Genomic DNA, 13,425 nt, shown 5'->3' with positions numbered 1-13,425 from the left:
ATGGCCATCCTTCCAAAAGCAATATACAGATTCAATGCTATTCCAATCAAAATTTCAATGTCATTCTTCAAAGAAATAGAACAATTATTGATGAAATTCATATGGAATCACAAAAAACCCCGAATAGCCAAAGCTCTCCTGAAAAAAAAAGAAGGGAATGGAGGCATCACACTCCCAGACTTCAAACTATACTACAAAGCCATAATCATCAAAACTGCATGGTATTGGAACAAGAACAGACATACAGACCAATGGAATCGAATAGAAAATCCAGAAATAAACCCACAGATTTATGGTCAACTAATCTTTGACAAAGGAGCAAAGAATATGCATTGGAGCAAAGAAAGTTTGTTCAATAAATGGTGCTGGAAAAACTGGGTCGCTACATGCAAAAGAATGAAGCTTGACCACTACCTCACACCATACACAAAAATCAACTCAAAATGGATTAAAGAACTAGACATAAGACCTGAAACCATAAAATATATAGAAGGAAATATAGGCGAAACACTACGTGATTTGCACATCAAAGACATCTTTACAGACACATCACCCAAAGCAGTGATAGTGAAGGCAAAGATAAACAGCTGGGACTACATCAAATTAAAGAGCTTTTGCACAGCAAAAGAGACAATAACAAAAACAAAGAGAAACCCCACCAACTGGGAGAACATTTTTGCACCCAACACTAATGATAAAGGACTGATCACAAAAATCTGCAAAGAGCTGATGAGACTCAACAACAACAAAGAAAAGAATCCAGTCAAAAAATGGGCAGAAGAGCTAAAAAGAAACTTCTCTGAAGAGGAAATGCAAATGGCCAACAGGCATATGAAAAAATGTTCAACATCACTTGTCATCAGGGAAATGCAAATCAAAACTACCATGAGATACCATCTTACACCAGTGAGAATGGCACATATTAAAAAAACTAGCAACAACAAATGCTGGCGAGGGTGTGGAGAAAAAGGAACTCTTCTGCACTGTTGGTGGGAGTGCAAACTGGTCCAACCACTGTGGAAAGCTGTGTGGAGATTTCTGGACCTACTAAACATAGAGCTTCCATATGATCCAGCAATTCCACTTCTAGGTATTTACCCAAAGGACACAGAAACATCAATTCCAAAGAACACCTGCACCCCTATGTTTATAGCAGCACTGTTTACAATAGCTAAGCTTTGGAAGCAACCCAAATGCCCAAAAATAGATGACTGGATCAAGAAGATGTGGTACATATATACCATGGAATATTACTCAGCATTCAAAAAAGATAAACACATGCAATTTGCAGCAACATGGATGGCGCTGGAAGGGATCATGCTCAGCAAAATAAGCCAAAAAGAAAAAGAAAAATACCGGATGGTCTCACTCATAGCAGGAATCTAGAAAACTTAAATAAGGGACCAGGAAAATGAGTAACTATAAGAAAGTGAAAATCAAAATCAACAAAAAACTTGAACCAGAGACACTTTTAAGGGGGGGCGGGGGCGGGAGGGGAGGGATTGGGGTCAGAATGGGGGGGCTGCAATTGTATGGGGAATATAACAATAAAATTTATTAAAAAAAAAAAGAAAAAAGAAAATAGAAAGAAAAAAAAAAAAAACAAAGTTAGAGCACTGAGGATTTTCAGATAGTGAAAATACTCTGCAAGATACCATAATGGTCGATACACATTTGTCCAAAGCCAAAGAATGTACACCACCAAGCTTGAACTCTAATGTAAACTATGGACTGATTTTCAGTGCAGGTTCATCAATTATAACATATGACCCCCCCCTCTGGTGGGGGATGTTGAAAATCAGGGAAGTTATGCATCTGTGGGGGTAGGAGACATATGGGAAGTCAACTGTACCTTCTACTCAGTTTTGCTCTAGATCTCTAGCTACTCTAAAAATATATAGTCTCGTCTTTATATACCTTATGCTCTAGGGCAGGGTTTTTCAAACTTGGCAATACTGACATTTTGGACCTAGTAATTCTTTGTTGTGGAGACTGTCCTGTGTGTGCTATAGGATGTTTAGCAGCACCCTGGCCTCTATCCATTAGATTTGAGTAGCACCCCTAGAAAAAAAAAAATAAAAAAAAAATAAACTGCACAATAAACAAATGAGAGGAGTCAGTTACTGTTTCTCATGTAGAGTGTAAGAAACTGAGATTCTGAAATGTGAAGTAATCTGCCTGAGGTCACAAAACTAGTAATCTGTAGACTCATTATTCAAATTGAGATGATCTGATTTCACCTAAATATACTGCTTTATATTGTGCAATATATTAATTAACTCGTGTAGCAGAGGGCACTAACTGTAGCAGAGGGCTTATAGAATCCAGGAAAGAAATGAATATTGGTAGAGAGGGCCCAGATTTAGCAAGGCAGTGGTGGAAGCTAGATGATAAATGGTAACTGACATTCTTCCTCAGTGTTGGGGTGCTGGAAGGCATGAGGAGATGTGTGGCTTTCTGGAGTACACATGTCTTACCTAATAAAGATAGCTGCTATTCTGGCAGTTGTTCTCACATTAGAATAAGATTTTCAAACATTAATTTTAAAAAAGATGATGGAAATATGGATTTTAAATCATCTCCTGATTATGAAATGCTGGCAACTAACTCAAATAAAAAACAAAAAACTAAGCATTGTGAAGGTTAAAGTAATTATGTCTGAGGACCAAGTCAGGTCTGGTTTGTGACTTCTCTGGAGAAAATTTTGCAACAGTCTAGCCATGAGTGATGACACTGAACAATAAGAGATATAGTGTTCCCTGTTGGCCAGTAGTCAGTCCATCCATCTCCATTCTATCAATTATTGTGTTGCTGAAGATTGGGAAAACTCCAAATTTATTAAAACTTGTATCAAGACTAAAAGAAAAAAATAATGATTCTTATTCTAGAATGCCAATTATAAACCAAGCATTACATATGCCATTTTATTCATTTCAATCCTCATAGCAGTCCTGCTAAACAGGTAAGAATAGGAGTCAGAGAGGTTAAATAACAATAGCTTTCCAGTAAGGGACATCATGAGTTTGAATCCACGTGCATTATTGCATATGATCTTCCTGCTCTCCTGCCATTACGGTATTATATTACGACCAGACTAGCACTAGACTAGAATAGGTGGGAACTAGACTCAAATAGGTGGGAACAAGGCTTTCCATAGTGTGATTTTCAAGTTTCAGTGGGGGACAGTTCCTTTAATTAAAATTATCTCTGCACACAACCAGATACTCCTCTATTTCGCTATTGCTCAGCCTGAAATTCTAGCCTTTAGAGATTTTTTGCATTAACAAACATACTCCTGGAAAGGCCCCTGCTTAAGCTACCTTGCCTTCATTCAAATGTTAATATGAAGTTAATCAGATTACATCCTTCAACTACTAGCTGAGTTCATGGGACAGCTTTCCTGGTACAGCAAGGAAGAGTGGGGCCATTGTGAAGTAAGGGCCACTCTTTAGGTGCAATTGATGTCGTTTTTGGAGTTGATGGGTTTAGAGAGCTGGGTCTTTGGGTTAACTCTGGGAAAGGTTTCACCAGAGCTTCCCTTTCAGCGGCACATGGTGAGTTTCCCAGGAAAGTTTCTCCATGAGACTGAGAGGTTATATTTAAAGAATAGTTTTATTAGAGAAAGGAACAGAGGAATAAAGGAAATTTGCATAGACACAAGTGGGCAGAAGGAGCTTCCCCGAAAGGGCTAGGTTTGCTGAGAGAGGCCTGCATGGTCACAGGCAGGCGGCCTTGAGGAGAGCTGCCTCCCTTGAGAGAGGTCAGTGAAGAGAAGCCCTGGAATGGTACAGGTCATGGGCTGCTGCCCTGCAGAGGGAGTTGGTGAAAAGAAGCACCTGCATAGTCACAGGTGGGCAGAAAGACTGCTGCCCCATGCCAGTACAGAGACTGCACTGATAGGGTCTTTTCTTTGGGAGCGGCTCACTCCTTTGTGGAGTGACCTGTTTGCTGCTGATTTTCAAGATTTATTTATTTATTTATCCAAGCACTGGGTACAGTCAGAAGCACGGGAGGATGAGAGAATTCACCAGAGCCAGAGTGGGGAGCAGAACAGGCAGACTGACGAAATACACTGCTGAGGGGAGCAGCGGGTATGGCAGGAAAGGTCTGTGCACCATGTGGGACCCTCACCAGCGGCCAGGGATCAAACCGGCGCTGCAGAGGCTGCGGTCAGCTTCACAGTCTAGCGCTCAACCACTGCACCACCAGGGGAGGCCCTGCTGCTGATTTTGGATAACTGTGCAGAATCTGAAAGGGGCCCAATCTCTATTTCTTTACCCTCAGGTCTGTGCTCTGGATACTCCCTACAGCAGTCTGATACCTACTTGGGTCTTATGCCTTGTGATAAGGCACTGGCACCTGAGGATCTTGATTTCTATCACTGGGTTAATGGTCATGTTAATCCCATCTACCCCCACCTCCTTGAGTGAGTCAGGTTTTGGTCTTGTGATGCCTCCTTTGGGTTTTCTATTCTTTCCTCCATCAAAATGACAGTACCTTGGAATTTGTGGTAGGCCCCCCTTGGGGCAGGTTTTGGGCTGCTTGGAAACAGGAGTGTAGACATACAACTTGTTAACTACTTTACTTTTTTCCTAGAACTGTCCTCTCAAATCAATGAGGTCATGTTGTTGCTTGGAACTTTTATTTTATTTTCTTAAATCATTGTTCTCCCTTCAGTTATAGTCCTTGTGCTTGGTACTTTTTATCCTATTATACCACAAGAATGCATCATTTTTATCTTGAATAGACTTTGAACATCCTTTATATTTCTAAAATAAAAACATAATCTTTTGAATATTAATACTCTTGCTTAGATTAAAGAATAAATCCAATGAATAATAAAAGGAAAAAGCAAAGCTGAAGAAATAATTACAAAATGCCTATTTCGAAGGGAGAAGATTATGATGGATTTTTTATATATATTGTTTGAATTTTTGTGAGATAACTCATTTTAGGAGAGCAAATAGTGGCATTTTGTTATTAGAGCTGAGTAAATGAACAAATTCTTAGTTATCAGGGTGTGGCAAGAATAAGGTCAGCAAGTTTTACTGCTTGTGAGTTTGAATCTAGAATTGTCTTGACAAGAGGGGCCTCACTGAGGCCATAGGGCTCATGAAAGGGAGCCAGAAAGGATCTAACTCTGCAAGTCTTATTTGGTCTTTCTTTCTCACTCCTAAAGCCCCAAGGAATATAGACTTTCCTCCCTACCCCCCACCCCAACCCCACCTCCCCACCTCCACATTTTTTATTTCCGTGTGAGTGAGAAGTGTTGAAAGAATTCATTGTGATTCAGTGCTAAGAATTATTGGACATCTGCTGAGCCTTAGTACTGACTATTATTTATTAGATAGCTTTGCCCAAAACATCCCCTTAGTGTCCAGTGTGCCAGCCCTTTTAGCACTTGCTCACACTTTCTTGCAACAGGAATCATTCCTCTCCAAACTTTTTGCCAATCCTATAATAGTTCCATTACCTCCTACTTTTCTTTCATTTTGGAAACCAGTTATGAAAAATTTTATTTTTCCACTGTGGTTCAGATGTAACTTGGGATCCTTAAATCAACCCCCTAATTATTTGTCGTGGTAATTGTTGTTTTGCCTTATTTAATTATAGTACAGTGTCTTTCTGCAGAAATTTGATTTTCCAGGAATAGAAGTGATTTTTTTTCAACTTTATTCAGGTGTAATTGGCTAATAGAACTGTAAGATATTTAAAGTGTGCAATGTGATGTTTTGATATAAGACAAGAAGTATTTGAATGTATGCATATGTTAACACAGAATAGCTAAACTTTACTTTTTGTAAATAAAATTGGAGCATAGTGATTGTAATCAGGATAAGATTGTGTTGTGTACTCAGCTATTTGAACCTGTACTCCTCCCGCTGGTCATTCTCTAGAGTTCTTTAGAGGTATTGAAGAGTAAGAGGACTGCAAAAAAGAACACCAGGGGCTAGGAACTCAGAAAACTCTTTGACCATTAAAGGCAAAATTCTTGTAATATCCATTAAAATCCAATTTGTTTTGTAATTATTCCATTCTTCTAACCTACAACTATCTGATACTTGGAAAGGTTTTTATGGGTGAACTGCTCTTTCTGAGATATTCCTGAGAATAAGAGCCATTTATTTAGTTTGCAAGAAAGCTGCTCTACAGCAGTGTCTTTTAATATGACATGTTCTTCAGTGATTTCTCTTTAAAAATCTATCCACCTCTGTGATCTGCTCTCTTGTCAGCTCATCTATTTAATTTTGGTTGCCCTTTTCTAAATTGAAACCCTCAGTGTTCTCAGTACCAGCAGATTTCTGTCAATCCTCTTTTCATCTATTATGTCTCTGTCTATATCTAAGGCTAGCCACTTGGCCCCCTAACCTGTAGCCACAGAGAGTTTCTTGCTTGTTCTCCTCCAAACTTGTCCTACTCTTGTGCTCTCTGACTTAAATAGTTATGTCTTCTAAGTCTTCGCTCTAGCTATAGCTGATGAAACCACCCTACTATTTTTTAAGATTCATCTACACCTCTCCTGCCCTGCCTGCCTTTCTCCCCCTTGGCTTTCTACCTCTGGTAAAATGAGGCTTTCCACTTTCCTATGCTTGTATTGCACAGTACATTATCTCCAATGTCAGGATTTCTGTGTCATGCTGCAGACCAGTATATGAATCCTATGCAAGAAGGCCGTTAGCTCTTCTAATTATGTTTATTTTATTTTATTTTTTTTTTTTGCAATTATCATTCTGGTTTTTTTTTGATAATAAATTTTATTGTTATATTCCCCATACAATTGCAGCCCCCCCATTCTGACCCCAATCCCTCCCCTCCCGCCCCCGCCCCCCTAAAAGTGTCTCTGGTTCATAGTTTTTTGTTGATTTTGATTTTCACTTTCTTATAGTTATTCATTTTCCTGGTCCCTTATTTAAGTTTTCTAGATTCCTGCTATGAGTGAGACCATCCGGTATTTTTCTTTTTCTTTTTGGCTTATTTCGCTAAGCATGATCCCTTCCAGCGCCATCCATGTTGCTGCAAATTGCATGTGTTTATCTTTTTTGAATGCTGAGTAATATTCCATGGTATATATGTACCACATCTTCTTGATCCAGTCATCTATTTTTGGGCATTTGGGCTCTTTCCAAAGCTTAGCTATTGTAAACAGTGCTGCTATAAACATAGGGGTGCATAATTATGTTTATTTTAAATCTAGGGAAATCAAGTGATTTTTACTAATCTTTAATGCAGGGTACTTTTACCCTGTCCTCTCCCACTCATTTGCCCATATTCAGCATATTGTGAGATGTTATAATACTTTTATCTTGTTTTAAGAGAATTTACAGATTATGATATAATTTTTTTAAACCAAAACTAACATTCGTCAGAGAAACAAGTGCCTTAAATATATTCCTACAAAGATCCCTGGACTGTAGATGATAATTGTAATGTAGGCACAATAACTGTCAAGAAAAAGTCAGAGCTGACTTTCCTGTATGTCTGTGAGGACTTTCCCAGAAGCAATGGGACATGTGGTAATGTGTAAAACTATGCAATGGCCCTGCCCTCAGACTCATTCAAGGTAAAAACAGTAACAGCAATCTGATAGAATCTTATGGAAGATTTCAAATGATTAAGTTCTTTTAAAATGTAGATTTATATCCGCTATTGCCCCCTTAGAATATCGTCTAAGGTTATTTTCCCCTGAGCTATTATATGAAATAAATATAACAGTAGTAATAATCTATGACAATTATAATAATTTACAAATAGAATTTATCTATTATTGGCAGATCATATTACAAATTTTATTAGGAGTATAAAATAAAAGAAAATTTAGAGACCAATACCAACAGTTTAGAGACCATATGTCTAATATTGTGGGCGGAGAGAGAATGTGTCTTCTTCATCTTAGTAATTCTAGCACCTGGCACAGTGAGTGGAACTTAGTACATACTAAGAAATGTTGAGTGAGTGAATGAGTATTTGGAAGAAACAATACAGGTTTTCCAAAGAAACCCAAGTTAGTTTTTCCTAGAGGTGAGGAGCCAAGATCAAAGAATCAGATGACTCAGATGCAGGAAGAGGATTTATGTCTGAGTACAAGTGATCAAATTAGGACCCTACAATGTTAATGTGTCTGGTGAGTTCATCACTTCCTATCTCATGGAAAAAGCTGGTTGAAGGAATTAACCTGGGACCATTCTCCTTTACACTTCACCCTAAAATAGTAACCCCTTACCCAGATCCTATGCAGATCTTGTCCTCTCACACCTTCCACTTGTGCTTCACTGCTGAAAGGTTCACCTGAATTCCTGGATGATTTCATTCACCACTAGTATAGTCAGAGGCCCAAAGGGATTTTCTAATAAATGACTGCAACCTTTCTTGCATAATCCTGCAAGTTCAGGCCTTGTCTTTCAATATAGATGGCAAAAATCTTTCAAATTCATGTCATGATTCTGCACTAAAAATCTCATCTTAGTATTCTATTATTTCCTCTCTTTAAGCATGTGTTTTCATTGGAAGTTCTTGGTTCCTAATAGAGGGATACTTTAATCATTTCCATTCATGAATGATAATATTAAGTGGTAAGAAAATCAATATAGGTCAGCAATTAACTGTTTTCAAAAGTAAAGAAAGATAGCATTTCCCCAATATTTTTAAAGAAGCAAAACAATTTCAGTAACGATTGGTATAAAGCCTCATTATTTTGGTAGCAAATCTATATCATTTTGATTAAATGTTCTTAAAGATTGAATGATAGTTATAAATTGACCTAGTCTGTTTTAGCACTAGTAATTTAGGCATTCACAAATAATATTGATCTTTTAATTAAATGTTCATGATAAATGTACAGTATTCATTTTGAGCGGTAATATTTTTCACTGCATTATTGGGAAAGGGCAGCTACCATCAATTACAAGGGGGACTCACCTTTCTAAAATTCACTGCCCTTGAGCACACTGGGTCATTGGACAGTAGGCAGGGATGAAGGCAGGGAACATGTTTTTTCCATTCAGTGTTCTAGCCTCCATGTCTATTCCTGGGAATAAGAGATATTCCTGGGAATATATATATATACACACATACTCAGAATACCAACAAAGGTGAAACTAAGGAGACCAAGGAAAGGGACAGGATTCAGCCCTGGGCCTCAGGGGGAAAAAAAAACACAACACTACATGTTTCCCATCTTGTTGACTTCACACATGTTCACTGCGGACCAGTTTATTTTAGCAAAAATCATGGTTTATGGACAGTTGTTGAGCTTTTATATCTTAGATCTTTAGTCAGTGGATAAAGACTAGCTTCAAGTTTTCTTTGACCTAAATTTAAAATCTTGGAGGAGGAATTTTGGTTATTGAAAAAGGTTTGACATATTTTTGCTTTAAACAATTAATTTGCTAACCCACCACTCTCTTCTTATCCTCCATCAGCTTTTCCTAAGCATCATTTTACTAATTCTGAATTTGAATCTCCCTGTCCAGTCTTTCCCCCAACTAGAATATGTGGAACTCAGATTTCCTGTTCCTTGTGCCTCTTATAACTTTTTCCTCTTGTCCTGAGTGAAAACTCCTTGCCCAGGGAATCCACTTCCAGATTTCTGTCTGGGAGAAATTGAGCCATATGATATGTAAGTTTCAAGATTATGTAAGCCATAGCTATATTAAATCTTTCATGTGCTTTTACAAGGGTTTCACTTAAGGACAAAAGTCAGTTATTTTATATCTACTGTAGTCCCAAGCAGCATGTAAATAGGGTAGACATTCTTAAAAATAACTTCTTTTGTAAAATGGGACACCTTAATCATCAGACTACTGGAAATTTCTCTGGTTCAAGTACTAAGAAATGACCTTGATTAGTAAAAAGATTCATACCTATTGAAACATGAGGATGATCAATAGAGTCCTTCCTTCCTGTTTCTGGACAGTCAATTAAGGTATCCTCTCCAACAGCCATAGCAAAACCTAACTTGACTCAGGTTTGACAATGTTATTATTTTATTGAGACCAAAGGAGATGCCAGCTATTTTTAGACAGGATATTTCATTTTCACTATTCCACTGAAACTTCTGTAATGAATTTCGAACACATGAGAAACTTGTCCTGGAAATATTTTGAATCTTGAGAACTTAATTACAGTTTTTCCCTGCTCTCTGAAAGTAGAGTGTAGAGTGTATCTAGGGAACCTTTTATAAACTGAAATCATATAAAGTGAAGAAGCAATATGGATATGTTTAGCATTTCCATACCCAAAACTAGCCTACTGAATCATTCTAAATAGCACATAAAATCTAAAATGACACTAGTAATTATTAAAATTAAGAATAACTTGATAAATGTACAGTTCCCATAAAGCTCATCCTTGGAAGAAACTTGGAGTTTCCTATCTCCTTGCTCAGGATGCTTGCAGCCCCTATAACAGCTCATGTAAAACAATAACTAAATGTTATTTTTGCTTCTTATCTTGTTGTAAAGCAAATATCCTCTTTGAATAACGTTTGGCTAGCAAAAGCAGGTACTAAAGTGAGCCTTTTGTTAAGGTGAAGGGGCATAACATGAACTTTCAAAAAGTGAGCAATACGCATACCAATTAAGTCAGAGGGCTAATGCAGTAGTCGTTCTTGGATTCTACCCTTAACTCTGGTGAAATTATTTTAAAATAAAGAAAAATGAAGTTTCATTTTAATTAGTTTATGAAGATGTGGGTGAGTGCTTTTGAAAGATTAATGATCTAGCTCTTAAGAGAATGTGGGTTGAAAATTGGAATTGATCTAGAATCAGCTCAATTAACTTTGTCACAATCTTATGTTTTACAGTTGACTAGCATGAATTCTATCATACTTAAACTTTCTTTTATTTTTTTTTTGTTCTAGTTCTTATTTAGAATAATTGAATTTAGTCCACATGAAAATTATATTAGCTCATGTTGTGGAGAGAAATAAAAATACAATATTATGTTTTAAGGAGGTTTTTATCATACTGTAGACATATACTTAGAGATATGTTTACTAACATATACTTAGAGATATGTTTTTCCATGAGAATTTAAATATTTTGTGTTTTTATTTGAAGCACAATATTTAAGGAAGAATATGAAAACATAGTCTAAATCCATTTATACTGTTATAGAGCAACCCTGATATTAAATGGGTTCCTGGCTGTGGGTCCTCACCCGCGCGCTTTAAAGGGACTTATGAATACTCTACTACAGACACACACAAAAAGGTTAATAAAAGGTTTATTTACAAGAGGAAAGGAAATAAGGAAAATGTACAACTCAGGGAGAAAATAGGGAAATAAAGTCTTTAATGCGTCCTACCTGATCCGACGACCTGGAAACCCAAAGTCACTCTCAGAGCTGGCCGGACGCTGCGAGCTGGTGGAGAGCCCAAAATGGGGTCCCCCTAAGCCCACGTGTCTGCCTTTTCTATCCACCTGGCTGCTTAACCCCACCCTCAGGTCCCAGCCACCTTCCCTTTGGTGGTGATGGGATTTGGAGTTCCCAGTGTCTTTGGCTTTGACCTGGGGTGGGGGTGGAGTCCACAAAGCCTATATGGAATTTGCTTTGGGACATCCTTTTCCCCCTAACAATACAACTTTGATTTCTGTTTTTGTTCTCTTGTTTTTATGATGACAAGGGCCATGTGATTACCTAAGTGACAGTGTATACCTTTTAATACATTGTTTCTCAAACCAGGGTCTGAGAATCATAGAGTGTATATGCATATTTTTAGGCATCTGTGAGAACCTTTATAACAATTTTAATAATATTTTTATAATATGTGATGTCAGATGCTTTCAAAAGGAATTTTTGTACATTTTATACTATAACCCTCATAAATCTTAGGAATTTCCACTAATACTCTCATTTTAACACATAGAAAAATTGAAGCAAAAGAAGTGAAAGAACTTATTGGAGATGTCAAAGCTGCATTTAAAAAATTTTTTTCATTATTTTCATAATTGTGTTGTTTTTATTGTGGCAACATTGGTTTACACTGTATATGATTTCAGAGTATAGGTGCACACATCTTCAGATGTGTTACCATACCATGCCTACCAGCAAAGCACCAATAATCCTCCACCATAGCCCGATGGGCTGCCATCACCTTTATGCTCCAGCCTACTCTCCCCTCTGGTAGCCAGAACTGAGTTTTGAACCTAATAGTCTAACTTCTGAGCTCACAATTTTGAGTGGTATGATATTTTCCCTTCCTAGTAGGCAAAATAAGCACAGCTCTCTTCCTTTACCATAGTTTCCAATATGACCATTAAAATTAATTTATCAAATACAGTTTTCAATTTCTTAGAATAAAAAGATTTCAGAAAATGGTTCCTGTTTTAAGAGCATCACTACTTATATCAGGAAATAATTTATATATCAAATATTTTTAGAGTTGTCAGTAGAAACTATTAAATTATAATAGCAACTAAGTAGAGAATTTGTTGCAATATATTTTCTATTTAGGCAGAAGATAATGTTTTCTCTACCCAACTTCTCTTTTTTCCCTCCCCCTTTACTGATTAGTCCTAAAGCTATTATATGGGGCAGAACAATGTCAATCTTTGCATTGAGACCAAGGTGGCCCAGGGCATGGTATTGGAACTCAAAAAGGGGGCAGATTTGGGGGTCTGACCTTCATGGTTGTCTGAGTGTAAGGCCCAAATTTATGTGAAGGGGCAGCCTGATCTGTGTCAGAAATCCAGGGAAGTGGGGGCAGGGAGTACATGTAGATGGGGATAATCTGGTGTCAGAACCCAGCTAGGGAAGAGAGCTTAAATATATGTGGAGATTTTGAAACCTTACTGCAGTGGGAAGTATGTCAATATAGTGCAGTAAGGGGAGTATGGAGTGTCAGAGTGAGGATGGAATCTGTTTGAAATGTTCTAATCTGCCATGGAATGTTGAAGTTTGTGTAATGGTTGTGGGTGTGGGCTGTGGTTGTTGCAACCAAAGTGGAGGAGACAAAGGCATTTGCGTAGTGGAGGTGCAGCATTAGAAATGGGTGCTTGGTTATACATGGACAGTGGATCAAATAAAAGTTATAAAGGATAACGGGAGCAAGTCCTCACTGTTGGAATAAGGAGTTACTAATATAGAAAAGGAGAAAACTGTAATGAACTTTCTGCTACTGTACAGTTGTAGATATCAACATGTATTCATGTTGCTCTCTCTGTCTCTATCATCTATTTTTAGGGATAGAGATAGAAGTGTGTGTGTGTGTGTGTGTGTGTGTGCGTGCACACATTTCCTGTTTGCCAACAGAGAGGGTCAAGTAGCACAATATAGCAGTATCTATGAACACATCTAGTGTCCAGATTTTGACATCTAAATACCATCTTCCAAAAAACTAAAGCTCCTTAGAAAAATAGCTAATTCCAGGACTGTGACAGGCACAGCACAAGGTGAGCTTTAAAAATGTTGTTTAAAGACAAGAAA

The 13,425-nt window shown here is 37.6% G+C and overlaps 1 protein-coding gene across 1 annotated transcript in view; it reads left to right on the top strand.

Annotated features, from left to right (window-relative positions):
* The window catches only part of CCDC148 (coiled-coil domain containing 148), a gene marked incomplete at its 3' end in the record, with an annotated part of 222,046 nt that overhangs the window by 41,363 nt on the left and 167,258 nt on the right, over positions 1-13,425 (top strand).

This window comes from Talpa europaea (genome assembly GCF_964194135.1).
Source record: "Talpa europaea genome assembly, chromosome: 1".
NCBI classification, from domain to species: domain Eukaryota; kingdom Metazoa; phylum Chordata; class Mammalia; order Eulipotyphla; family Talpidae; genus Talpa; species Talpa europaea.
Note: the sequence above shows the minus strand (reverse complement) of the source record. Positions and strands in the feature narration are given on the sequence as shown.